Source organism: Euprymna scolopes, chromosome 16 (assembly GCF_053919585.1).
Source record: "Euprymna scolopes isolate OS-2025 chromosome 16, ASM5391958v1, whole genome shotgun sequence".
Lineage (NCBI taxonomy): Eukaryota > Metazoa > Mollusca > Cephalopoda > Sepiida > Sepiolidae > Euprymna > Euprymna scolopes.
In genome coordinates, this window is record NC_136497.1 from 64,579,851 (window position 1) to 64,605,630 (window position 25,780).

The 25,780-nt window shown below is 34.0% G+C and overlaps 1 protein-coding gene across 1 annotated transcript in view; it reads left to right on the forward strand.

The window, feature by feature from the left end:
- LOC145296001 (exostosin-1-like) overlaps positions 1 to 25,780 on the forward strand; it is a 598,928-nt gene that overhangs the window by 197,180 nt on the left and 375,968 nt on the right. The gene's annotated exons all lie outside the window — the stretch shown is intronic.

A 25,780-nucleotide genomic window follows, 5' to 3' on the forward strand; every position in this document is an offset into this window, starting at 1 on the left:
ATTTCATTTGAATCAGTTTTATATTTAAAATGCAATGGAAACTGTTTTAATAAAAATGTTAAACTCATATTTGCTGCATGGTATTAGTTTTTCTGCCTCCAAAAACTACATTTTTGCACTATCTAGAAAAATATCAGCTTTATCAAAGCATATATGTCGATGAAATATTGTTCGCATTCTGTGGAATTTCCATCGGCCCTGTTAGTTATTGATATATATATATATATATATATATATATATATATATATATATATATATATATCATGGTCAGTAGGGCTTTTTGTTAATTCATAGCGGTTGATTGCTAATTTTTTTTTTTTTTCATTGAGTTTCAAACTGATCAATGTCTTATCTCACTATGAAATGTGACACTCTAGTCCCTGCTTCTGCCATCTTCCATTCTCGGATTGCTTCATTCATATTTCAACATCAACTGACCTTAAAGTTATAAATGATCTTGAAATGTGTTACGCCTGATTTTATGATTGATGATATTGAATAAACAACGCAAAAAAATGTCATAGTGTGTCTTTGTGTTTGTTGTGTGTGTGTGTATATATATATATATATATATATATATAATGTCTTGGGAAAATAAACATTAACTCGGCTTTAGTATTATTATAATAATAGATACTAGCAGAACTCGCGGAAATTCCACGATAGTTGAAATTTTTTAAAATACCTAAATAAAATGAATAAAAAACAAATAATGATGAATTTAAAATATTTTTTTAGCAAGTCCCTTTTTAACTTTTTAAAACTAAAAAGAATTGATTTAAAAAATTTAGATTTTGTTTTCAATGAAAATGCCACACGCAATTGTTTTTTTTTTTATATATATATAAATTACTAGCGGGGGTACCCGGCGTTGCCAGGTTGTTTGGAGGTGTGTGTGTTTTTTGGTAAATGAAGACAAAAATCGTTGGCCGGGTGTTTGTTAAAAAAAAAAACAACAAAAAAAAAACAAAGCCTTGACGCGCAGTTGGAAAATAATAAAGTGTGGAAAAAAAATGTGCGACGTTTAACGGCATGTGCCCGTTTTTGACGAGTTGATGACGTCAACTTTGAGTGCGGGGACAGTGTTCACTTATATATATATATATATATATATATATATATATATATATATATATATATATATATATATATATATATATATATATATAAAGATAAAAGAACAGATGTCAGTTCACTTGCACATTTTTTGAAATTTTAAGAAAGTCTCTTCTCAACATGATTTTTTTTAAATTATAAAATAAAAATGGCCCATTTAAAACCGTAAACAGACAGCCATGCTTTTGTTCATTTCTTTTGAAAATTTATGGTGTGGAAAAGGTTTTAATAATGTTTAAGTGATAAAGAACAGCTATAAGGGTAATTCGTTTCTCATTAATTAATGTTTGCGATGATGATTTTTGTGTGTGTTATGCTGTACGTGCGGATATGTAACTTAATGTTTAGATATTAGTCATCCAGTTTTGCTGTATCACAGATCTTCAGCATGACTAAACGGACAGATGCAACAAGATGAACTCGAACTAGGCCATCTTTTTGACATTTCAATAAAAGCTTTAAAATAAAGCTGTAGTGTTTTCGTTAGGGCGAGACTTTTACAACAACTGTACAACAACTGATTTTTTTCTTGTATTTTTTTTTTTTTTTTTTAGAGTTCCTTTTTGCATTGCATCTTCAGCAATCGGGAGTTCCTATCTTTTTAAAAAGAGGGGTGATAGGAGATAATGTACATACGAACTTGAAATGATTTTAGAATATTATATAGATAGTAAGAGTGTCTATTTACTTCGTTCATGTCTGTGTGTTTATAATTATTTTATCAGCGAAAAGGTGTTTAGAGTTCAATAAATGTATCTTTATCAAATTATAGTAAAAAAAAAACAATATTACAATATTTTATGAATGTTGGTGAAAAGTTAATTTATCTAATGTCCACTCGTTGTCTCATCATATTAGGTGTGACTAGAGGTTTCATGATAAATGACTTTCCTCCTTTTCCGCTTGTTTCGTTTCTTAAGATTTATTAGATTCTAGTCTAAAAAGCACAAAGCAAACATGATGAATGATTTTATGAAAGACATTCTTTCCTTTTGGCTGATATTTTCTGAGACTGTGAAATAGACATAATTGTCTTATCAGCATAGCTGACTATATGGAGGTTCGATCTCGCAACCACAGAGTTTGTGGTTGGGGGTGTTATCGCTACGCTATGAAGCACTACCTGAAATTAGGTTCTATTTTATCAACTTAAATTTATGTCGAGTTTTTGCTATTTTTTTCTGGCAATAATTGTATTCAGTATAAGTTACTACCCATGGGAGTATTTTTTTTTTTTTAAGGAAGATTGTCTCCCTTACAATCTAGTCGCCTCCACATTCTAGAGACGTGTACAAATTGAAGAAGAGTGATACACAGTTCTTAACTCACAACATCCCTAAATAACAGTTTTTAGATAACCTTTCCTATTAAAATAATTGTGTGTGCGTATCGGCTGTGTATGTATTTGTATCAGTAATTTCTGACGTCATATCATCAAAGGATAATCGTAAAGATTAACGATGTAAACATAATGCCATACAATATTATAAGCGATGAAAATGGTTTTGTTGTTATTTTTATATTATTAAATTAGTAGCCATTTCGAGTTAAAATCTACACTTTAGCGACCATTGGCCTAAAAAAAAAAAAAAGGTTCAAAGTCAAAAGATTTTATCGACAACACAGCATGCAACAATATCGTCTGCACCGAGCATCGATATAATAAAACGAGCCACAGACATTTTTATTTATTAAAAAAAATTTCTTTTCGGATGATGTATATTTTATGATCCGAAATTCATAATATTTGTATCTGAATGTTAGGTATGGGCAAAAATAAACGAATAAGAATAGGAGGGCCTACTTTTATAATGTCGATTTATCATAATTCTTTTGTATGTTTCCGACAACTTTTTGATTGCATTTGAAAGATTAACAACTAAACTTAATTTCCCAAAGAAAAAAAATATTTGTACACGTAAAAAAAAAAAAAAGTTATGAAAAATGTTTTCACGGCGAGCTAACTCGCCGTGAAAACATTTTCTTTTTTTTTTTTTTTTTTCAATTTAGCTAAATTTTGAAGTTAAATAAATTCATTGTAAAAATCCTTTTAGAGATAAATATTAGTTTTCTGGGTCTATTTCAAAGATAATTAGTAAAGTAAAATCCTAAGATATCGAATTAAATAATAAAAAAAAAAACTCACTTTGTTTGCACAAAAAAAACATAGCTGAATTAGCCCCAAAACAGAGTTTTTACCGTTTGCAAAAGCACAACAAACCATACTTTTGGAAATACGGAATATACGGAGGCCCAAAATCTGAGACAGTCGAAAAGCTGTCTGAGAATGACGTCATGTAATTAAAAGGAAGGAGGGATGCTGGGTTTTTTTTCCCCAGACGTGCACCCGTACATTTCTATTGTAAATGTTTGTATAAATTTTACCATTTTGTTAATTTAATTATTTTTCTATGTTCCTGTTTTTAAATTTTTTTTTTTTAATTATTAACCAATATTATATAAAAATTGTTACACCGAAAGTTTCACATTCTTGCGAGCAAGGATATTATTAAAATCTTGTATATAAAAATTATGCGAAATCTGTAATTAAAAAAAAAAAAAGAAATATTTTTGCTATTATAATTTTTTTTGTGAAAATATTAAATAAACAATGTTTAATTCAATGGTAATATTGGTAGTTCGAGAAATTCATTTTTCTTCAAGTTATATCGAATTCATTAATACGGACTTTAGGGGCTTTTTTCATAATGTTCCTGTAAAAAAAAAATTTTTTTTATTGTTACAAATTACGATGATTTATTTATATAAAAAAAACAAAAATAAATTCTTCCGTTTTTTATTTACTACTGAAAACCATAACTTTAGTAAAGGTATTTTTTGTTTAAACAAAATAATACATTTCCACTAAGATTTAAATAAAAATAATGGGTTCATTATATTCCGCGATCATTATTTTATAAATACTGAAAATTTCATTAAAACTGGTTAATTTCCTGATTTTTATTGAATTTTTAAGCTAAGGAAGGGGTCAAAATGTTTATACATTTTGAGCATCGGCAGTCATTTTGCCCGTATCTACTGAATGTGGTTAAAAAAAAAAAAAAAAAACAGTTTGTTTATTCAACATTTTGTAAAATCTGTTTAGTATTACACACATATAACAAAAGAAAAACACTTGAAATTTTTATGATACAAGAAAATGGAGTCTTGCTGGATGCCGTTCTCAATGTCTTCATATTTAAATATATCTGTATTAACACCTGTACACATTATTCGAACTTGTGAAGAAATTGTTTACACCGTCAATCTTTACAATTACCTGTCTAAGAACGCTTGCCAATTAAAGCAGTTGTTAAGAGTAGTTTCAAATTCATATTTTTTTTTTCAAACTGCGTGTGTGTATATGTATATTTTGTATTCCTGCACGTCATCAATAGAAAACGAATAAAGAAAAGTTATAAACTTTTATACTTTTCGTATTCTTTTCTTTATACCTCTTCATATATATATATATATATATATATATATATATATATATATATATATATATATGAGAATAATGGAAATAGTATTCCGACGAAATAGAGAAATAAAAAAGCAACACACAGAGTAATGCGTTCATCCACGTTTCGTCTTTATTTCGAGACTTCCTCTGGATGAATGAAATAAAGAAAACAAAAATACCAGTACAAATGTTTAAAATTTTTCTTATGAAAATTGTGACGTTGTTCCATCTCAGTGCGTCATATCTTGAAAAAATATATATTAACGGCTATATGATGTTACTAAAAATCTCCCTCTCTTTAACAAAGCAACCTCACCACCCTCTTTTTTGGAATTTCCAACGTCTTTTACCGTTGTTGAAATGGAACAGTGTCACACGTTTTGCAAGAAAATTTTCAAATATTTGTACTGGTATTTTTGTTTTCTTAATTTCATTCATCCAGAGAAAGTCTCGAAATAAAGACGAAACGTTGAACACAACTCAGTTTGTTCCTTTTTATTTTATATATATATATATATATATATATATATATATAGAGAGAGAGAGAGAGAGCTTACTTTGCCAACAAGTTATTTCAAAATCTCTTTTCCTCGTCACATTATCTTCTCGGCCAGTCATTGTAGCTTAGTATCTATCGGGCCTTCACCCTATTCACTCTAATGCAAACCCAGTGGATTGTTATTAATATATTGAATATGGTTTCAGGTATTTATCTTTGCCTGTCAAGGATTGGTGAATTATTTACGAAACTTAACAACTCTTATTATAAAAGCAGATATTTTTCTTTGCTGTATAAATATCCGACTTATATCTGAATTTTTAATGGCATTAAGAATTGCTTACTTGTTATGGAAGACGCATTTCCCAAGAGATATGTTCTTTTGAATTACTAAAAATAAATTCCCATATGGCTTTCAATTCAACAATTCTAGTTTTCGAAGAATCTACCATGGGTGGGTACTTCAAAACGAATCAGTGTCACCCTAATGACATTGTTTTAAAAGTTTCAATTGAATCACCCCCCTCCACCATTCTCCTCTTTTAATAAAGTTGTTAATCCTAATTTTGTTAAAATTTCCACGTCATTGTAATCTGTTCCTCTCTCTATTAGTTTAGTCATTCTTCTTTGCATGCGTTCTAATCTTAATATAACATTCTCATTTTCATGTCTACATACTGGCTCACATACCTGAATGCAATACTCTATACATGGTTTTGTTTTCACGTATGATCTCTTGCACTTTTGATAAAGTTTTCAAACGTATCTCATTATTGCGACCTGTAGTTTTTGACAATGACTGTGTTGCAATATTTTTGATATGTTTAGAGGATATGACCACCAAAAGTTGGAAGGTTCTACTTACAGATACTGGCGACGATAGGAATTGACCAATCAAATAGTTACGTGTTGCTAGCAAATCAATCAGAAACCAGAAATTGCTCCATAAAAATAGTTAATCTTTTAACATTTCCGCGCATAATTTTTTCGTGTCAACGCGAGAAAGATTTTTTTCTCTTTGCCTGAAAAATTATAAAGTCTGAGACTTGTGTAAAACAGTACACCCACGGAAAACTCTTCATCTCCAGAACTTGTACACAATAGCTACCCATCGGAAACTTCTGAAATTAAAGATGGCTTCCAATTCAAGAGACTGCTTCCGCTGTATCTTATATTGCTGCCTGTTTATCTCCCTCCCACTTCGTAAAGTGGGATTTGAAGAGCCAATGCCTTAGAAGAAGACTATCTGGCCTGCAAACAATACCTGGGCAGCCCCATCAGCATTCTCTGCTAGGCATGCTTCAGTCGATTAGCAATAAGCTGACTCCTTCTCAAAAGGGTGAAAAGGCAAACCTTGGCCAGGTGGATTTCCTAGAACTACACAGGAAGATATCTCAGCTAACAAACAGGCCATCTCAGCAATAGCCTAGACTGTTGGCTTTGGGGGCAAGGTAAAACTTTATCTTGCATAACTGGTGAATTGACCGTGTCCCAGCTGCCGTTCTCCATCATCTTGTTGTAGTAACATCCTCTTGACCAAAGGAGGAATTAATTTGAAACCTAATCCTCCCTATTTCTCTGCTTGTGTGACGCAATAATATCAGTGGGCAACTGAAGAGCTGAACAATAACTACCAAGAGAACTTAGCTGGGCTTCCAAGTCCACAGGTAGTTGGACTTCAATGGTTGACTCATGATTGGTTAGCTAACTTATGCATACATGTTCACAACCACCATTGTTCAGAATTTCGTGCAAGCCAGTGAAGAAACCAACTCCATACAACCAGGGTGAATGATGTTGCAATAGCACTATGACCCATCCTGGCATCGGTATTGCAACTAATTTATGATAAGCATCAATACTTTATTCAACTATCTAAAACAAAAAAAAAGTCAGTACTAAAGAGATTCTGCATAGGTTATATAAACATAACTTTAAAAGATTTATTAAATAATAATCTACAGTGTGTATCCCATGTTATTAACTATATACAACTTAAATAGATACTAATCAACTGTGACAATCTCTCTCTCTCTCTCTCTCCCTCTCTCTCATATATATATATATATATATATATATATATATATATATATTATATACACACACATACAATTGAAAAATTGCAAACACTTTTCCAATCCAAACTGAATAACCTTCCTATTTACATTTCTTCCCTTACTTCACTCGTCTTTTCCATTTACATTAATTTGTTGTAGTTCCCCCTCTCCTTGGTAAAATTAAATTAAAAAGAAACTTTCATATAAAAAGAATTAGTCATGAATTTGGTTTGGAGAAGGACATTTTGCCTAATGATGTACTCTCTCTGAATAGAGGCACTGCAGGAACATGTATGCACATATGTAGCCAATAATGTTTGGATAAATAAGCATCTTACACACACACACACACACACACACACACACACACACACACATAACTGTCCTGCATATACATCAGCATTAAACCCCCCATTGAGGTTGATATGCTGTAAACCAAACCAAGAATCTAAAGACGGACAGTCCTTGTTCTGATATCAGTTGGAAACGTTGCCAACATAAATGCCTTGTCGACATGCCCTCTTTGGTGGGTAAGTATTAAGTAGTAACAATCAGGTTTTATTGATCGGATTTTGCAAGTAGTTCTTATTTTATCTTACTAATCTGACCAACCTTTATCTATGTATGTTTGCTTTTATCTCGGCCACCCTTCCTCTTTCGCACACAAATCAATCTCAGTGAAGATTTTCTTGATAACATATCTCCATTTTTTTTTTCTTGATACTGATGAAATGTCCACTTAATTTCATTACGCCGGCTTATTCTGAAGGCAAGCAATTTCATGTGTAAATCTATTGGAAATCAATCCAACATAACACAAATATTTTCTGAAATTGTGCAAAGAGAGAGGCGAAAGGATAATAAACATTGGTGTTGATGTTTTTAAGGGCAAACACAACTTTAGCCAACAAAATAGACATATTGAACATAATGTGTATGAAATTTAGTTTATAATAAGGTAGATCAAGGCCATATCTTTAGCGTTGAAGTAGATGCATTGTTTTTCATTAAATATATTTACACAAACATTCTGCATTTAATATTGAAGTTATTCATAAATCGATGATTCATATATATATATATATATATATAATTTAAAGGCGATTAGAACAATAGTCTAAAGAGCTGAGTGTATTTCAATGTAACAGTGAAATTACTAGTTTAATTAAAATACAGGAAAGAGAAAGTGCTCGTTGTAATTTAGATATATAATAAGCTCGATAGGTAAATATCCTAGAGCTAATTCAATATTAAGTAATGTGATTGATAATTTAAAATTGAAAAAATTGTAATGTGGTACTTAAAGCAAACTTATAATTTGAATTCAAATCTATATTTTACTCTATTTCTTTTCTATCTCTAACCCATATTAATTTTCTTATAAATTTTAAATCCAGACCTTTTATTTCAATTTTTTTCAGATACATCTGCCTTACTTTTAATGCTAGGTTTATTTATGGTGTCCTTTAAATTTAATAAAAACCCTTCAAAATTTGCTGACGAGGAGACCTTGCTTATTAAAAAACTATATGTAATAATTATTGTACGTAACTTGATGTCTACCACAATAAAAAGCATTGTTTTCCGAAACGATCGTACAGATAATTGATTTTGTTGTTGTTCCTTCTTATGAAACGGATTTTTAATTTAATTATAAGTTGATTTTTAAATTTTAAATTATCAATCACATTATATATATATATATATGTGTGTGTGTGTGTGTTTACTAATAAATTATATAACAATTAAGGTCTTTACCTTTATGACTTTTAAGGATTTCTATTTCCTTTCACTGATTTTTATCCTTTTTAATTTAAGGAATCAAAAAAAAAAAAAAATCTCCAGATGTCTTTTTTTCTGAGGAACATGAATTTGTCTCTGATGACTTGTTTGGTGAATTTCCACCACTCAACGAAACACGTGTAAGACACGCTATACTAAAAATAATGTGAGTGTGATATAAACACATCTTTGGTTTGGAAAGTTTACTTCCAATATATCTATATATGTATGTTAGTGTTGGGACGATTGATCAGAATTGAGAATCGGAAAAAATCTTAACTTTTAGAGGTATTGGAATCAGAAAAATTAGTACCTCTTTTCTTATGCCAAAAATGAATCTTCGAATGTATAGATCACCCCGTATGGGTGCATTTTTTTACACTTGAGAAAATATCTGCGCATTTAACACATTTTATGATAATTATGAAAAAAATAACTACTTCATAATTAAATATTTAGAGATTTATAAAGAATCGAAATTGGTAATTGTATTGGAATCAGGAGAAATATTGGAATCGTCCCATCACTAATTATGCATTATATATATATATATATATATATATATATATATATATATAATGTACACACACTACTCAACCAGGATATGAGGAGGGGATCAAAAGTCAAATAGCGTTCCTTTCTCATTTTAACTACTGCTAACCAAAGGCAACATGGGAAAGAACTACAGATCGAAACATTGTCATGCCAGTGTAGTCAAGTTTGTGCATGTCTGTATGAATAAAAACATATAAAGTTAGGAATGCGTTATGATTATAGATATACTTCTGTGAGGAAATTCTGAAACTAATTAACCAGTCATTATGAATTTTAAAATGCAGCTGATAGGTCTAAGAGTATGTAACGTGTGCTTTATTTAGTTTCATGGAATTGTTTTGTCAATTTTTAGATACACTTTTGATGAAATTTTAGCATAACTTAATAAATATTCCTCAAATTTAAGTTGCTTTTTATTGTAAATCAGCCTGTGTGCTGCCTGATGTTGCTTGGGCATTTGGAGGTGTGTGTTAAGCAAAAAAAAAAAAAAAAAGTGGTAGTAGGCAGGCAGGCTCGAACCTGTACCATGAAAGAGGAAAAGAACGTGAAAAAAGAAACGTGACGTGTTTGCTGTTGCGTCCGTCATGAAACCAGAAGTGACGTAGGTTTAAATGAAGGCTAGACAATCAAAAAGAAGTGATGGCTTTTGAAAATATCAGCGAAAAAAAGCAACACCTCCCTTTGAAAAAGTGCCCAATTGAGGGTGAAGGAATTAATGTTTTTGGTCAATTTTTCGATATTTGTCGTCCAAAGGATCGAGCTTCAAAATGATACTGATCTCATGAAAATCCGTTGCCTCTGTTAAGTTTTTGCGAGACATACAAACGTACATTTAAATAAACAGGTAAGATTGATATTATGAATGATTGCTTTAGATGCCTTTAATATGGGCACAAAAATTCAAATATTTTCGATTTGCATTAGCAAGATTTACTGAATTTCTATTTTTTAAAACTCCATAAACTCAATCTTTGAATTTTTGATATTTTTAGAATCAAAACCATTTTGAAGATTTTGATCAAAATTGAAATAAAGATTCAAGGGTTTAACAGAGTATATATCTTAAATTTATCTTGTTAGTGGACATCCAAGTGGTGTAAAACTGCTTTCTTCAGTGAATTAATTTTATTAATTATGGGATAGATATTCTTTTAATCTTAATAATTATAAAACTCTGTGGATCGTCCAGGCATCATTGCTTGCTTGCCATTTTGTCATTTATAAAACTCGCTTTGTCTGTCTCCATTTTTTGCTTATAAATTTTGTTTCGGTTGGGGCTGATGAGACCCAAATCGCATCTTACTTTTGAAATCACGACTACATATTGGGTACAATATCATATGAAATAACCGATAGAGAATTTACTCTATTATAATATATATGAAATCTGGATGAATGAAAATATCATATTTAAGCGTATTTTATGACCAGGAAATGCTGGGCGCCCCTGCTAGTTATATATATATATATATATATATATATATATATATATATATTTCAATTTTCTTTGTGCTGAAGATGAGGCATCTTACTGAATGTCAAACATTCACCTGCTAATCTAATCAGGAGATCTTAAGTGCAATTATTTGTATCTTTCTTGCACTTAGTTCATCGGGTATATTCGCCAAGTAGTTTTTGAAATGATTTTCATGAGTTGGTTGTTTCTATGATTATGGCAATAATGATAATTTCACTAAGATTCAAGTTTTCTGGATTCCTTCTTATTTCTTTACCTTCTTCTCCACTCTTTTTTAAATTAGCATAATTGAGCGGCACTGACTTCTACTAGAGTTGCTACTTTCCCTTGTCTCGTATCACCATATCAGATTTAACAGCTCTGTTTTCTACATATGTAGCTGTAGGCATATATATATATATATATATATGTGTGTGTGTGTGTTAAAATGTGAACAGAAACGTATTTGCATATATAGCTTGGCATGCATAACCACGTGTGCATACATGCAACTTGTTTGTGTGTGTATGAAAGTATCTAACTATGCATTTTATGTTTGCATATATATATTTATGTGTGTATACATATATAATTGTATCTTTGCACACACACACACATAATATGCATATGAATATATAATTGTATGTTAGCATGCTTGTGTGTGGGGGTTGGAATGCATATTCTATACAACTTGAATTCGTTTCAAAGAAAATTAATGAAGCAATTAATTCGTAACTCAATTACAATCAGAAAACATTCGATTCGTTATAATTCAGATAGTGATCTGCGAGCATTTTGCTGAGGTGAGGTGTGGGGGTTGTCTACCTGCAACCAATATTAATATTGATTAAAATATTACAACTCAAATTCACTTGATCATTTTCAATGCCACTTACTTGCACCCTCGGGTATCCCTTTCTTTTTCTTTCCTTCCTTCGCACAAATCAGCCGATTTCATCAAACCAGAAATGTTCTCTCTGTAATTCTATCACACTTTCGCTTCGAAATAGCGTTTTTTTTTTTACGACTTAAAATTTAGCATAGATTTAATGACTGTTATTTTATTTATTCATTTGATTAATTCATCCACGCATTTCTTTTTAGAAAACTATATCAATTGTCTGTCGCATTTCAGTTTAAACCAGTATTTTCTTAATGAAACATATCGAACGAATGGATGCGGTTTCCAAATATCCATTTTTATCATTTTCTTATGGAGTTACATTAATTCATAGTCCATTAAAGGCCGTGGATGATATCACCTTATAAGATAACATTTGGATTCGTTTTCCTTCGCACTGATGCCTATAGGGGGGGGGGTGATTCCGTATCACATAAACATGGCACGTCAAATGCATATTCTCTACTGTAACGACTATACCACCTTTAGTTTTGCTACAATTTGCCTATAAATGCCTTCATCTTGTTTTGTTTACTTTGAAATTATCAATCAAGAATCATGAAATTAAAAGATCTGCATTGTTTAATAAACTAATTAGAAATAAGTGGGCGCTTTCTTTTAGGAATTGCTTTTGTTTCAAGTTTGAGATCAAAATAATTTACTTTTCTTTCATTCCTTGATGCCCAAACAGGAGCAGACCTTTCGGATTAACCCATTTGCAGTTTAATTCCTTATCTTGTCTTTTAAGATTGATTGGTTTCAGAATTTATAAATAAAACCAAAGCCCCAAAGACAAAATCTATATTCTATTTCTCTTAGTCTGTCTGTCTATCTGTCTGTCCGTTACTACTTGGAACTACTTGTCCGATCTGACTTAAACTTTGTATGGACGTTTTTTTATGGTAAGGTGCAGCAAACTAAGTATCTATTAACTGAAAAATGAACACAAATTTAACCACATTCAACCATCAATTTGACATAAAGCACTCTAAGTCAGCAGGCTATAACTTTTTTAGCATTATATATTCTGTAATTGCTTTTCTTTTAAAATTTATATGAGATTCTTGATGGAGCCAAGAATTTCTCAAAGAAACTTAATGAATAATTTGACCGTATTGAACCAGCACTTTGGCATAAAACACTCCTACTAAGTCAATGGTCATAACTTTTGCCTGTGTTTAAGCATGCTAAAAAAGTCCAATAGATATATTAATCATTCTCTGTTGGTGTCTACCTTTTAATGCATATTTTCAAATCCTGCAAAATTACGGATTTGGCTGCATTCGAATAATATAAATATTTCAAATGTCCAAATTAGGGGAGGAGACGTGAAATTATTGATAACCATTTTCAGGAAAATTTATGAAGGGGGTGGGGATAATTTAGTAAATTGTCACAAAGATTGGAAGATGAGATATTTGTGTAAATTTGGCTTGATTTGAACATAAGACACATTAATGGAGTAGTCCAAAATGATACTCATACTATGTGGTCCCGCTTCTGAGACACACGCTTGAATCCTATGAATCTCATTTTTAACTTTGTGCTACTATTTGTTTATATCCAGACCCACACACTAAATAACTTATTTGAGAAACATATAACAAGAAACGTATATCTGTCCAATTTCTCCATTTATTCTATAATATGTAGACCTAAAAACCATGCAGAATGTAAATAATTGTACCCTTATTATTTACAGTAAAAAAAAAAAAAAAAAAAAAAATGAATGGATTATTTTTAAGTTTTCCAATATTATAACACTTTATTTTACGCAGTTTAAAAAAATCTAGGATGTCCGAAATTCCGACTTTGACTTCCAGGATGTCCGATAGTCCGGCTCTGACCCCTGTGATTTTCGAAAGTCCGGCTCTGACCCCTGTGATTTTCGAAAGTCCGGCTCTGACCCCTGTGATTTTCGCAAGTCCGGCTCTGACCCCTGTGATTTTCGAAAGTCCGACTCTGACCCCTGTGATTTTCGAAAGTCCGGCTCTGACCCCTGTGATTTTCGAAAGTCCGACTCTGACCCCTGTGATTTTCGAAAGTCCGACTCTGACCCCTGTGATTTTCGAAAGTCCGACTCTGACCCCTGTGATTTTCGAAAGTCCGACTCTGACCCCTGTGATTTTCGAAAGTCCGACTCTGACCCCTGTGATTTCAAACATTTTAACTTGGAGTTTTATATTCCCAATATATTCTATTCAGACGTTTTTATTTTAAAGTCTTCTAATAATCACACTGTTGGTTCTCCAGGGATTAAAAATTCGACTTTGATTCCTAGCATTCTTATCAATCTGATTCCTTATAAAGCCTTTGATTTCCTGTTTCCGCATCCTTTTCGCTACACACACACACACTGTAAATGCTATCCTATGTATTTAGAAACTGATATGTTTTTTGTAGAGACAATGGAGTTAATTCAGCGTGTTTGTGCATGTTCACTTGATCCTCCCGTTAAACGTAGTGCAGCGAATGACAAACATGTTTAATAGCAAACGCAAAACTGCCATGAAACAAAAATCTGTTCTTCATAAAAGGTTTTGCATTACAAAATTTCAACTTTCTGAAGTTTCCATTATCGAATCGTTTGAATGGAACTCATCAGAGTGCTTACTCAACCATAAGACACAAAGACTTCTAAATAAAAACAGAATTATGAAAGCTATCGATTTTTTTTCTCCCTTTTATTCCTGAATAGCGGGGTGACTTACTGATGCCCGTTTTATAATGCCTGTCCATTTTGAATGGCCTCTATAATGTCCTTGTATATTTAATATATAGTTTTCATTAAAAAGGACATGTGTTTCTGGTTGGTCTTTTTATGAACTCATCCTAGTGATAAAACTGGAAGAATACTTACCATAATTAAATCATTCTTAATTAAAATAGCTTGAAGTGATGAACTATCAGTGTGAATGATTCAAGGAATCATCATTGTGCATGCAGAGAGACCCGACTTTGCCTAGGGTTGATCAATGAATCAATAAAGTAACACTCCTATATTTTATTGTCATCGAAATATGTGAAATCGCCCATTTTTCTATCAACTCAATTGATTGCCTGTTCTAGTTGGCGACGTATTTCGATGCACCAGAAGAAAGCTTCACATGTCTCCCTGCAGTGACTAAGTCCATAAGACATGTAGTCTACATTGCACAGTAGAAAACCTACTGTTGATTTTATAAAATTATTTTTATATATAATGGCTTCTCATTCTTGCTCTTTCTCATCCTCTCTCTCTCTCTCATCCTCTCTCTCTCTCTCATCCTCTCTCTCTCTCTCTCCTCCTCTCTCCTCTCTCTCATCCTCTCTCTCTCTCATCCTCTCTTCCTCTCCTCTCATCCTCTCTCTCTCTCAACCCTCTCTCTCATACTTTCTCTCTCTCTCATCCTTTCTCTCTCTCTCATCCTTTCTCTCTCTCTCATTCCTTTCTCTCTCTCTCTCATCCTTTCTCTCTCTCTCTTCCTTTCTCTCTCTCTCATCCTTTCTCTCTCTCTCATCCTCTCTCTCTTCTCTCATCCTCTCTCTCTCTCTCATCCCTCTCTCTCTCTCTCATCCTCTCTCTCTCTCCATCCTCTCTCTCTCATCCCTCTCTCTCTCTCACTCTCTCTCTCTCATCCTCTCTCTCTTCATCCTCTCTCTCTCTCATCCTTCTCTCTCTCTCATCCTTTCTCTCTCTCTCATCCTTCTCTCTCTCTCTTCTTTCTCTCTCTCTCATCCTTTCTCTCTCTCTCATCCTTCTCTCTCTCTCATCCTTTCTCCTCTCTCTCATCCTTTCCTCTCTCTCTCATCCTTTCTCTCTCTCTCTCCCTTTCTCTCTCTCTCATCCTTTCTCTCTCTCATCATCTTTCTCTCTCTCTCTCCTTTCTCTCTCTCTCATCTTTCTCTCTCTCTCCATCCTTTCTCTTTCTCTCTCTCTCATCCTTTCTCTCTCTCTCTCTCTCATCCTTTCTCTCTCTCTCTCTCATCCTTTCTCTCTCTCTCTCTCATCCTTTCTCTCTCTCTCTCATCCTTTCTCTCTCTCTCTCTCATCCTTTCTCTCTCTCTCTCTCATCCTTTCTCCTCTCTCTCTCTCATCCTTTCTCTCTCTCTCTCTCATCCTTTCTCTCTTCTCTCTCTCATCTTTCTCTCTCTCTCTCTCATCCTTTCTCTCTCTCTCTCTCTCATCCTTTCTCTCTCTCTCTCTCTCATCCTTTCTCTCTCTCTCTCTCTCATCCTTTCTCTCTCTCTCTCTCTTCCTTTCTCTCTCTCTCTCTCTCATCCTTTCTCTCTCTCTCTCTCTCTCATTCTTTCTCTCTCTCTCTCTCTCTCATCCTTTCTCTCTCTCTCTCTCTCTCATCCTTTCTCTCTCTCTCTCTCTCTCATCCTTTCTCTCTCTCTCTCTCATCCTTTCTCTCTCTCTCTCTCATCCTTTCTCTCTCTCTCTCTCATCCTTTCTCTCTCTCTCTCTCATCCTTTCTCTCTCTCTCTCTCATCCTTTCTCTCTCTCTCTCTCTCTTCTTCTCTCTCTCTCTCTCATCCTTTCTCTCTCTCTCTCTCATTCGGTCTCTCTCATCCTCTCTCTCGATCTCTCTCATCCTCTCTCTCTCTCTCGGTCTCTCTCATCCTCTCTCTCTCTCTCTCTCGGTCTCTCTACTCCTCTCTCTCTCTCTCTCATCCTCTCTCTCTCTCTCTCTCGGTCTCTCTCATCCTCTCTCTCTCTCTCTCTCGGTCTCTCTCATCCTCTCTCTCTCTCTCTCGGTCTCTCTCTCTCTCTCTCTCTCTCTCTCGGTCTCTTCATCTCTCTCTCTCTCTCTCGGTCTCTCTCTCTCTCTCTCTCTCTCTCTCGGTCTCTCTCATCCTCTCTCTCTCTCTCTCTCTCTCGGTCTCTCTCATCCTCTCTCTCTGTCTCTCTCATCCTCTCTCTCTCTCTCTCGGTCTCTCTCATCCTCTCTCTCTCTCTCTCTCTCTCTCTCGGTCTCTCTCATCCTCTCTCTCTCTCTCTCATCCTCTCTCTCTCTCTCTCTCGGTCTCTCTCATCCTCTCGGTCTCTCTCATCCTCTCGGTCTCCTCATCCTCTCGGTCTCTCTCATCCTCTCTCTCTCTCTCATCCTCTCTCTCTCTCATCCTCTCTCTCTCTCATCCTCTCTCTCTCTCCCTCTCTCATCCTCTCTCATCCTCTCTCTCTCTCATCCTCTCTCTCTCTCATCCTCTCTCTCTCTCATCCTCTCTCTCTCTCATCCTCTCTCTCTCTCTATCTCTCTCTCTTCTCTCTCTCTATCTCTCTCTCTCTCTATCCTCTCTCTATCTCTCTCTCTCTCATATCCTCTCTCTATCTCTCTCTCTCTCTCGGTGTCTCTCTATCTCTCGGTCTCTCTCATCCTCTCTCTCTCTCGGTCTCTCTCATCCTCTCTCTCTCTCGGTCTCTCTCATCCTCTCTCTCTCTCGGTTTCTCTCATCCTCTCTCTCTCTTGGTCTCTCTCATCCTCTCTCTCTCTTGGTCTCTCTCATCCTCTCTCTCTCTTGGTCTCTCTCATCCTCTCTCTCTCGGTCTCTCTCTCGGTCTCTCTCTCTCTCTCTCATCCTCTCTCTCTCTCATCCTCTCTCTCTCTCTCATCCTCTCTCTCTCTCTCATCCTCTCTCTCTCTCTCTCATCCTCTCTCTCTCGGTCTCTCTCTCTCTCTCGTCCTCTCTCTCTCTCTCTCGGTCTCTCTCTCTCTCTCTCTCTCTCGGTCTCTCTCTCTCTCTCTCTCGGTCTCTCTCTCTCTCTCTCCTCTCGGTCTCTCTTCTCTCTCTCTCTCGGTCTCTCTCTCTCTCTCTCTCGGTCTTCTCTCTCTCTCTCGGTCTCTCTCTCTCTCTCTCTCGGTCTCTCTCTCTCTCTCGGTCTCTCTCTCTCTCTCGGTCTCTCTCTCTCTCGGTCTCTCTCTCTCTCTCGGTCTCTCTCATCCTCTCTCTCTCGGTCTCTCTCATCCTCTCTCTCTCGGTCTCTCTCATCCTCTCTCTCTCGGTCTCTCTCATCCTCTCTCTCTCGGTCTCTTTCGGTCTCTCTCATCCTCTCTCTCTCTCTCTCTTTCGGTCTCTCTCATCCTCTCTCTCTTCTGGTCTCTCTCTCTCTCTCGGTCTCTCTCTCTCTCTCGGTCTCTCTCTCTCTCTCGGTCTCTCTCTCTCTCTCTCTCTCTCTCTCTCTCTCTCGGTCTCTCTCTCTCTCTCTCTCTCGGTCTCTCTCTCTCTCTCTCTCTCTCTCTCTCTCTCTCTCTCTCTCTCTCGGTCTCTCTCTCTCTCTCATCTTTTGTCGGTCTCCTTCATTCTCTTTTCTGACACGCTGTCTTTCGCACACTCAGAAGTAGTGTAAACTTACTAATATTAAAAGACCCTCTCCATATTTATCACGATTTTATACAACTGATCATAATCGTGTATCCCTCCCCCTTAATATTTATCCAAAAGTGCATTCATTTGTTATACTTCATACATATATAACCCTAACCTCTTGACAGACTATCCAACTATAGCTGAGCTTTTCAACAAGTCATTTTACCTTTTCTATTCTATTTCATGTCCTCCTCCTCCTCCTCCTCTTCCTCATCTCTCTCCCTCTCCTCATGCATATAAGTAATTTGACACGTGATATTGTCAAAATTCCCCATCGCGTGATGTGTATAGAAATTTTACATGCTTAATTTTCTAAAATTATATTTGTGATGAACACCAGAAATACAGACTCCATTTCGGTTCATATTATTCTATCTAACTTTTATATAGAAAACAGTTTTCATATTAATATGATAAAATTGAAATTAAAATTCTTATTTTCTGATAAATAAATGTTATTTAGTGGAGATTTGCCAACACCTTTCCATGGTTGCTCAATCTATATTAAGCTCCTTTTCTACCTCCTCCCTCTCTTGCGCTCTCTCTCTCTCTCTTCATCTCTTTCTTTTTACTCCCTCAATCTCTTTCTTTTTACTCCCTCAATCTCTTTCTTTTTACTCCCTCAATCTCTTTCTTTTTACTCCCTCAATCTCTTTCTTTTAACTCCCTCAATCTCTTTCTTTTAACTCCCTCAATCTCTTTCTTTTAACTCCCTCAATCTCTTTCTTTTAACTCCCTCAATCTCTTTCTTTTAACTCCCTCAATCTCTTTCTTTTAACTCCCTCAATCTTTCTTTTAACTCCCTCAATCTCTTTCTTTTAACTCCCTCAATCTCTTTCTTTTAACTCCCTCAATCTCTTTCTTTTAACTCCCTCAATCTCTTTCTTTTAACTCCCTCAATCTCTTTCTTTTAACTCCCTCAATCTCTTTCTTTTTACTCCTCAATCTCTTTCTTTTTACTCCCTCAATCTCTTTCTTTTTACTCCCTCAATCTCTTTCTTTTTACTCCCTCAATCTCTTTTCTTTTTACTCCCTCCATCTGTTTTTTTTTTTAACTCCCTCGATGTCTCTCTATACCCCCTCTGTCTATACCTCTTCTTTCAACCACCTATCTCTCTGGGCAACTGATAAATTATAATACAAAGAAAGAGAGGCAAAGAAGAAAGCTGACCAGATAGAAATCTAAATTAATTCTTATTTGTATTCTTAGTATCGCCTGTACTTACGATTGAACCTTTAACTTCAGCCTTATAGAAGAATTCATGGCGTAATAGATATAAAATGCCACATAATCATCGGTTCTAAATGGCAGTCTTCTGTAGATTTAAGGTTTCATCTTCAGTATGAACGATACTAAGAATATAGTTGCGAATTACGTTTCTAAACTTTTGCGATGGGGATTGGTTATTCATATTTTAATTTTTCCGGCTACTACTCTTATCTTGAGTGTTAGTTTCACAACGTTTCAGTCGATGTAACCTACGACCTTCTTCAAGTATATCTTGTTGAACTCTGGAAAATTTCACTCTGTACAGTCTTGTTCAATTACTTGCTTCAAAGTTTTCGTTGACCAGCTAATATTTCTGCGATTCATGGCACACCTGCTTCTGTTACCGTGTTTCCAGGAAGATGAATGTTCTCATGACGTACAAGCATCACTAATTCGTCCTTTGGATAACATATATGCTGGGAAAATGTAATGCTTTCAACTAATCTAACAAGTTGGATTTAATCAGATTTCCTATTTGATATGTTCATTAAATTTAATATTAATCGGTAAATATATTCGTATGCCTCGTTGGGTTATATATTTTTTCAATTGATTTTCTTTTTTCGAAACAAATAATACGTTCATATTTTGTTATTTGTTGTAATATTAATGAATTCTAATTTATTACTATTTCATTTCGTATTTAGTTTTTTTTCTGTGGCGAAAATAAATTTATATATTGATACGTAGTTTGCTTGAAGCATTGTGTGGGATAGGTATGTAGTAGAGAATTAGAAGGCTATCACAATGCGAGGAATGAGATATAGTCGTTGTTGTTGGAAGAAGACGAAGACAAGTGGCGATTTACAAATCAATAAGTACATACATATATGTCTATATATACATATATTTATTCAGTTGTATTAAATACAAATGTTTTACTTGTTATGTCTGTGGCAATATCCATTATTAATTTCTGAAAAAAAATTTATATATATGCATATTTAATCATTTAAAACCAGTTCGTCTTGATGAAAAACAGTTCTAAATACCATCTTGTCATGTGATAATTTCGCTATTCAAATGAAAGGTCATGCAGTGCAAAATGTACGCGAATAATAAACATGGCAGGTGTATTCTCACTTGGTGCAAAGATAATAGTTCTTCTATTGAACTATTATTTAATACACGTTTAAAAGCAACGCTTTAGGCAAATGGTAAAGATCGATACCGCAGAGTGCTACGTTAACATTCTGCCCAGATAACTAACAGCTCAGAATATTTTTTTTTCTTAAATATATTTTAAAAAGTAAACAGAGTATTGAAGTAGACAATAAAATTTATAAAGGAAAAGCACTCAATAAGAGAGATATGAAAAGCTTCTAGTTAAAGCAATATTGAAAAGTTGTCTCCCCTTAGGTAGAGCGAACACTCTCTGGAGGCTTACTATGTTTGATAAGTAAAAATAATAGGAATGTTTTTCTTTCTTCGTTGTATAGTTGTCTGATGCCGTTATATCTGGACAAATTGATGAATCGGTACTTCTGTATTTACCGACCCGCAGTTTACACACAGTTTCTTGGGTGTGCTCAGCCATTGTTGGGAATAACCAGAAGCTGGTGATTGCAAAACGTTAAACTTATAATGATAAACAGAAAAAACTTAGAAATACAATAAATAAAATTATATATGTATCCAACCCATTCCTTATTCCTAAGTATAACCCTAACCTGCGCGATTAAAATTAATTTTTTTTATTTTTCCAATTTATAAAAAAAGTAGCCTTCATAGATTCATATTCACTAAAAACAGACAGCACGTGCGTTCAAAAATGAGAAACACTCGGTCGACCTTATGATTGGTTTTGACAGTACGACTTCCGTTTTCGTAGCTTTTCAACTTTAAAAAAAAAAAAAAAAAAAAAAAACTTAAAAAGTTAAAAAGAAAGGAGAGGTCTTTGCTTTAGGAATGATCTTCTTGAGGTCAATCTTTCTATGTTTATTCCAGTATTGCGGTCCTGGATATGACCTTAACCTATGTCCGATGGTGAGGCCTCAGCTTGCGGGCTTTGGGGAGTGGGGAGCCACCCTTTAATTGCCATTGCTTCCAGGTCTACTATGACCCGGAGTGGTAGTACCTGTTAGGGTCTCAACTATGGATTAAATAGAAGCCGACTTGAAAAAAAAAAAATATATATATATATATATATATATACATATATTCTATTAAAATAATTTCATTCAAAATCACTGGATTTGGCATTAAATAACCTGAAAAGGGTTGATATGCCGTAAAACAAAAATAACCAACCCAGCATTGCTTCCAGGACTTCTCCTTGCGATTGGGTTCAAGTAATATCAGTTCAGGAGAAGTGCAGTTTGATATTGCGTTGCTATAATTCCTTGCAGCAGGTGTTCATTGTCTGTCTAGACTAAAAGGAGTCTAACAAAACCAGACGTGTACATACGCATAACACAGGTTGGTACTCCTCAGTGAGTAGCTACATCTGCGCCTATTTCAAAAGCCTTGGGAGTTTGAAAAGAACCGCATCCACTGATGACAATCATTATGATTGCAATTGTATTTGTTTATGGTTAGACAATGAAATCTGTGACTAATAACAATTAAATTTTTCTCTTGATCTCCTTCCTTTTCTTCTTTTTTCTTTTGTTGCATTGTTTCCTGTAATTATTTCCATAAATCAGCTATTGCAAATACAGACGGTGCCATCCAATTAAATTATAGTCTCCCTGAAGCCATGTTCTCGTGGACAATGTGTTCATTTATAGAAACGTTTTGTTATAGATGCGTCTCTCCCTCTGTGAGACCCCGTGAATGTTGGTTGGTTTGTCACATTTTATCAATAAATATGCATCTAAAATTGATTTATCTTATTTTTACATACATTCAACTAGCTCCATGAGGATTTTTTTTTATGTTATGCGACATAAAAATTACTTTCGCTTTGGTCTATTATGCTTAAGTTTGATAAATAGCATTTCTGTTGTTCTGTTATGCTTATGTTTGAAAAATAGCATTTCTGTCAGTATATTATTAAGTCTGAAAAATATCATTTCTGTTAGTCTATAATGCTTGTTTGAAAAATATCATTTCTGTTAGTCTATAATGCTTGTTTGAAAAGTATCATTTCTGTTAGTCTATAATGCTTGTTTGAAAAGTATCATTTCTGTTAGTCTATAATGCTTGTTTGAAAAATATCATTTCTGTTAGTCTGTCCTGCTTAAGTTTAAAAAATATAATTTCTGTTGATTTGTTATGCTATTTTTCAAACATAAGTTTATCTATTAATTTTAAAAATTTTATTTATTTATTGCGGGCTATTATCCTCACTATTCCTCTGGCCTTCATCAGGTGGTAACCGCGACGGGATAGGAACTCTGAATTTCCTGACTGCATTCACTAGTTGTTGTCTCACCATGTCTTGGCCAAGTAAGCCTACGGCCGGATTTGGGTAGGATTGAAACCGCTATCTTCAGACAATTCTCACTTGGAACTGTAGAAATTCAACGTCTCTATCAACTGCGCCACGGGCCCGAAGGGCGATCAAGGTTGAATTTTTTTGTCTTATAAATTCATGTTGATTTATTATCTGATCTTCTATGGTCGGGTCCGTACCGAATGGTATATATTATTTAATTGGAATTCATTATTGAGATGAGTATTATTTATTAATTTATTTAATTTTTTATTTATTGCGGACTATTATCCGTGATGATATGACAACAACTAGGGAAGGCAGTAATTGCAAGGAATGCAGTAAGGAGATTCAGAGTTCCTATCCGGTTGCGGTTACCACCTGACGAAGGCCAGAGGAATAGTTGGCTGAAACGTGAAATAAATAAGAAAACATGAGGATAATAGTCCGCAATAAATAAAAAATGTTAAAAATTAATAAATAATACTCATCTCAATAATAAATTCCAGTTAAATAATAGGTTTATCTGTTGGTCTGTCATGCTTAAGTTTGAAAAATAGCATTTCTGTTTGTGTGTTATGCTTAGGTTTGAAAGAAGCATTTCTGTCTGTTATGCTTATGTTTAAAAAAAAATAGCTTTTTCTTTGGTCTGTTATACTTAAGTGTTAAAAATAGTATTTCTGTTCGTGTGTTATATTTAAGTTTTAAAAAATAGCTTTTTCTGTGTGTGCGTGTGTGTGTGTTATGCTTATGTTTGAAAAATAGCATTTGTGTTAGTTTATGCTTAAGTTTTAAGATAGCATTTGTGTTAGTATCCCATACTTAGGTTATATAAAAAGTTTTTTTGTTTTTTTCGGTTATACTCAAGTTTGAAATTAGTTTTTATGGTATTTTTCTTTGCTAAATTATAGCAAGATTGGACGCATGTTCAAATTTATTCTTGCTATTTTTTTATTTTTTTTTTACTGTTTTATCTTCTGCCAATTATTTTGCTAGCACATTGTTTTTGCCATAATAGTTTGAAACACAAGATTCCTGATTGAATTTAATAAAATCAATTTTTTTTTTCATGCAATATTGACACCAGTTCCAATTCATCAATATTTGTGTTCTGTTTTAATCAGCATTTCTAATGAACCAAAGAAGACATTAATCTCCGATTCCGATAACCGTTTCGAATGATTGTGCTTTACAGTTAAAACTTAGGTTGCAAGAATTTACCATTTTTTTTTTTTTTCATCTGCAAAATATCTCCCTGCAATGCGGGCTCTTTTAATAATGTAGTTTGAAAACACACATTCACATGAATAAAAGATATGCATCTTGAAGGACCTTTATTATTAGTGTAAAATCTTTTGGATAAAAACTAGGGAGTAGGAGTACAAGTCTCTTTTATTACACCCCAGGGGCATATTCTTTAGATGCCGTCTTTGATTCTATTTACATGTTTTAGACTAAACATCAGAATTCAGTTTTTTGTTTTTTTTTTCCTGGGAGTGGAGAACAGTATGGAGGAAGGCAAGTAGAAATTCTATATTTGTGTTTGTAATAATGAAAGAAAAACTATATCTGCTCATTAGCTTCTGATATTTAGTCTCATTTTTAAATATTCATTATTTAGGCATCAGACGGGTTTTTTCTCACCGTTTAGGTCAGGGTTGTAAAATTAGGAGTTATAAGCTCCAACTCCAATGCATAAGATTTCAAAAATTCTGGCCTCGACTCTTTATTTAAAAATCTTTCAATAGTCAAACTGTTAATTCTGCAGAGATTATAAAATATGACTCTCTACAAGTCGGACTCCTTTCAAAACTCTGGAGTCCTGGTTTCTGTTCTCCTACTCTTCAACCTTCTTCAGGTGTATATTTTGTAGTCGGTAACCTTTGTGAAATTTCAAACGGAACCCTTTTATTTAATCCACTTGAGTAAGCTTTTTTTTTATTCAGCATTCCATGATGTTTAAATTTTTACACTTGCGATTATAAAGTTTATGAAGGAACTTGAGAAAAAAATTCCAACTCTTATGAGATGTATGTCAAAGGCATTAATATTAAGTGGGTTGAACCAGCTTCTCCTGGAGGAGGATATATCTTGGGAATATTAAGTTCATGATTTTCCCCCAGTCTCTATTTGCTCCTAAATATAAACACAGATTCAATGAATAGGGCTTTTTTTTTATATATACATAGGAGTCGTCACTTATCAAGGCCTGGAGGCCACTCGAGGATAAGGCTTAATGAGTGTACAGTAGTTAGTAGGACAATATCGTAGTAATCTTTAGTAGTTTCACTCTTAAAGGAGGAGACGCATTAGTCTGAATATCAGGAACCCTACGCGGTGAATCTCATAAAGGTTTATAACAAGGTATCTTTGAAAAATGAATAGCATTCAACTTTCCATCTATCATAATACAACCAACGTTTTGGTATTAAATGACTCAAAGGGTTGATATGTTGTGAAGAAAACCAAACAAATCACCATTTTTCAAAAAAATGGTATTTCCTGATCACCATAAATAAGATGCAAAAAACAAAAAGTTGTACAATCTAGTCTGATGTCGTTGCGGTATATAGAATGAAACACAAACTAAAATACACTTTTTTAACCTTCAGGCTTAGAATGAAAGTGTAGTATCTGTTTTGTCTAAAGACGGCACAATCATGGGGCTTACATTCATACCGAGTGTTCATACTAAAAAATATATCACAAATTTCAAAGTAGACCCCCAAAACAAGATATATTCTGAAATTGCATTAATCAACTGCAATAAACTTAGATAATTATGCTTCAGTTTGAACAAAAGCAGAACAGCATTATTGTGGGTTCTGCATTCACACCGGGCGTCAATAGTGCAAATATTTTTAAGCATGGCGACAGTATAAAACAGATGACGAAATTTCTACAGATTCCACTCATAATTTAGTGTTTTATATTTTTACTAGCAAGGAGA